The 4159-nt window shown below is 42.2% G+C and overlaps 1 pseudogene; it reads left to right on the top strand.

The window, feature by feature from the left end:
- Positions 1-698: 698 nt before the first annotated feature.
- On the top strand, positions 699-2373 carry LOC137273876 (uncharacterized; annotated as a pseudogene).
- Positions 2374-4159: the final 1786 nt, after the last annotated feature.

The raw sequence follows: 4159 nt of genomic DNA, 5'->3' as shown, positions 1-4159 counted from the left end.
CCAAACCTGCACTAAGAACCCGTTCATGTTACACATCGCTAGAATGCTCGTCGTCTCCGCCATGTTGCTGGTCAAACACACTCTGAAATTAGATAGTCCATATGAAGATATCGTCATTTTCCTGCGGTAGTGATTCTATGCTAAAACTTCCTTGTATGGCGAAATATTCCACAGTGCAACATTATGCAAAGCGAAATATGCCACAGTGCAGCATTCGGCAATCTTCGCTCGCTTCCTTTAACATGTAAAAGGTATCCCGCAATGCACCATTCGGCTTAGCAACGATACTTTTGTCTTTCCCGGTAGGTTTACAAGATGGCGGCTGCGTAGCGAAGAGATTGATAGATAAACATAGTATTTGACGTATTCTTGAATGAAAATTGTTGAATTATTGAAAATGAGAACAAAAACCATGCCAAAGCACGCCTGTGGTAAGAATACGAGGCACAGGGCAAGTCAGTTGCGGCATGCACTAATTTCAACTGCGGTGTCAGCGATCAGACAGGCGTTGACAGCCAGGTCAACCCAGTGTTAAGATTCTGACAGCTCGGGCATTTTAGTTAAATTTCCCCAAGTGTCCAATGTATATTCCACTACAATTTGACTGACGTGTGCGTATGTTCACTAAGATCGAAAATGACGTTCATGGAGAAAATAAAGAAACAAGTTTGGTTCTAGTTTGGTTTTTAGCTCTGTGATCGTCTAAGGACCACCCTGTTGAGGACAATGTTCCCACTGGAGCCAATGAAGGTCAGGAATTGTCTTCATCGAATTCACGCGCAGTGACATTAAACTTGCTAAATTGAAAACTTCCGAAAACGCCCAATCTCACGTCCTTGACATCGACGAGCCTTAAACCGCAATGGTTATTGATTGATATGAGAAGAATTAATTTATTTTTTCACGAAACTGAGTGTCTATCATGCCATGAACAAACTTCTATAAAGTCTAAAAAGAGTGACAATTTTGATTGGTTTGAATTTGCCATAAATTGCCATATGTTGACTTGTCAAAACTGTCAGATGTGTGTCTCCAGGAACTACACCTCACAATGATATGTTCGTGCTCTCTTTTTGTCTGAGAAAGGACTCGGTCATGCTGCAATGAAACAATTTGTCTGGTTTTTGGAATGGAACGTCTCCATGGTAAGACATTTCAACACAAGCAATACATTCTTTCCAAAGCTGTTATTGAAAATACGGAAGATATTTTGACTAATTGTGCCAAAATGATCACTTAAGGTGAACAACAGACTGTTTCAAAAGATGTACCATTGGGCATAACTGTTAGTTATGACGGATCATAGCCGAAGAGAGGCCACGGGTCCAATTACGGTGTTGGAACTGTCACTGATGTTTTGATGGGTCTTGTGATTGATTATGAAGTCCTGTCAAAATACTGTCATGCATATCTTTCACATCACCAGTCTGGGACAGGACACTGCAGTGTTCAGACAGTGGTGTGAAGAACAATGCTGGTAAGTGTTGCCAAAACTATGAAGGCAGCTCCAGTGCCATAAGGCAATGATTCCGTTTACTGGAAAAGCAAAACGTTCGTCATACATGTATACTTTCAGATGGCAACAGCAAACCCCACAAGGACGTCAGCAACCTTCAGCCTTTTGGACCAGACATCGCATTGAAAAGGAAGACTGTGCTATTCATGCTCATAAAAGGACGGGCACAGCTCTTCTGAATTTGTCAAAAGAGTTTAATTTAGATCGGGTGGTAGAGGCAGGGGGACGCTGACTGAAGAAAAAAACTTTGGAACTACAATATATTATTGTTGCTTTGCCATAACTTACAATGTTGGTAACATCGATGGTACGAGAAATGTACCTGGGATAGTTTGTTTCACCGCATGTCTGCTGATGATGGCCCCTCCAGCTGGTGTTTTAACAGAAGAGCACTTGTCAATGATCAAGAGCCTCCTCATGAAAACATCAAACATCAAACATTACCTTGATGCACACATATTGCCGAACAGATGGTACCTGTGTGCCAAAGAATGTCCTATGAAAATCTTAAGAAGATGACCTAGGGCAAAGCACAAAATGCGAGTGAATACTTGCATTCTGTCATCTGGTCCCACTATCCAAAGACATGGCATGCCAGAGGCGGTTGCAGCGGGCAGTTGCCTCCTTCAATGGGGGTACTCGTCACATTAAACAGGCGATGAACACGCTTGCAATAGAAGCTAATGAACAGACAGCAACTTCTCTTGAAAGACTTGATCAAGTGAGAACCCTCAAAGCAACGAGGCAAAGTGAAGATGACTCCAAGATTGAACGCAAAGCAAAATGTGAGGCCTAAAAAGAGACGAGTTTGTGTTGAGGGAAGTGAGGGGTTGATGTATGGTGCAGGAGAGTATTAGGCCCTTTTGTAGCATGTATTTGGATTAGATGCTTAGTAGACTGAGATTTTGGACGTGTTTATTTGGCGCTGAAGGAAAAAAAACAGAACCAAACTTGTTTCTTTATTTTCTCCATGAACGTCATTTTCGATCTTAGTGAACATACGCACACGTCAGTCAAATTGGATACCTAGTGGAATATACATTGGACACTTGGGTAAATTTACACTCTGGAAATGGAACAGTCGTCTTAAAACTGAGTGAGTACCTTCTCTAGTGTTGCTAAGTCGGGGAAAGTGCGACTGCCAAGTGTCAATCTTAGCATATTGAAGTTTTATATTACTGACCTTTAGCCTTTGAAAACTTAGAGCTGGGCAAGGAATGTAGACGAACACGCTCGACTGCTACAGGTACATGAGGTAGGTCGGGGACTAAGCACGTGCAATTCACGCTGACGGTGGCGTGAAATCAATACCGGTACTGTTTATCACATGTCTCGTAGAGAGATTTCGTTAAGCAAGACACGATTCGCACGAGGAAATTGAACATTTTAATATTTAGACGACAACCTGTTTCCCTCTTGTTTCAAATGGAATGTTCTGGAGGGCGTCCCCATATATGCAAATTGGGGTCATTTGTCAGGTCGTGGCTCATCTAATACTTGTCAAGCAGTAGTTTTCAATCACTGACCTTTACATTTGAAAACGTAGTATGTACCTGCATAATAGTTAGGCTATCCTTACATAGTAATGGCTTGATAGTTGCCTCGTTAAACCGCATTTATTCATGACTGATCGAATGATGTGGAAGTTTCCCTTGTCTGCCAGTGAGTTGTCAGTACTTGAGTGATGTTTTCATCAGTGATAGTGAGTAGCTACCTCGTTGTAGGTAGGGAAGGGTGAAGTATCTGTTATATTTGCCTTTGGGCAGGTTTATGTTTGTGACTCTGTTATGTGACTACCTGTTAACCATTAGGAAATTGTAGAACGTATCTGCATGATATTCCTCTGTGAAGAAACGATGTCAAACTGCAAGTACTCTTGCTTTAGTTCTAATACAAGTTTTGAAGTTCATCAACCTTTTTGCGAGTTGTTTTCATGTTTAGGCTGTCTACAGGAGTATAGGCCTGCCAGATAGATCATTGAATGACTATTAGGGCATTCCACAGTTACAGTAAATATCAGCAATACAAAAATGAAATTATTTTTTAAAAAACAAACTTTATGTCACTGCACCTTACACAACACCAGCTATGACATTTCTGTGGGACGCCAACATCTCGGTCAGCAGTCTGTTCCTAGTGTTTTAGATCCAGAGCTCAACATCGGCATTCAATTAACCGCATGGATGCAGAAGGTACAGTTGTGCGTACCCGCTCAAGAAATGCAGCAGGTGCAGTGACACCTCCCATGGGGCAGCCAGCTGCTTTCAAGAAACGGGGGTCCCACAACCCTTTCTATCGAACAACAGTACCTGCCCCAGGCAGCCAACCAGGGAACACAGAGGTAAGGTCTGTGGCTCCTACACAGATAAGTTGACTCCCTGATTGCGTCTTTTTGGTTAGACCAATGCAACAGATGCACAATATCTGTTTGAAGGTTTTACATATAGTTTCCAGCGCGCGTTTCAAAGTATGGGCCACACTCGTCTCGCCAAAAATTAAAAGTCAGCACCACACAGCGGTAGGGTACACATTGTTCGACAAAAGCTAAAAGAAGGAACTGGACTTGAACAGAATAGCGGAACTGTTTAACACTGCATCCTTTGCTAATTTGCAAGTGTCCCCAGTAGGTCTAGTCCCAAAGAA

The sequence above is a fragment of the Haliotis asinina genome, chromosome 2, assembly GCF_037392515.1.
Source record: "Haliotis asinina isolate JCU_RB_2024 chromosome 2, JCU_Hal_asi_v2, whole genome shotgun sequence".
In the NCBI taxonomy this organism is placed as follows: Eukaryota; Metazoa; Mollusca; class Gastropoda; order Lepetellida; family Haliotidae; genus Haliotis; species Haliotis asinina.
The sequence above is the reverse complement of the archived record's forward strand: the minus strand, read 5'-3'. Positions and strand labels throughout refer to the sequence as shown.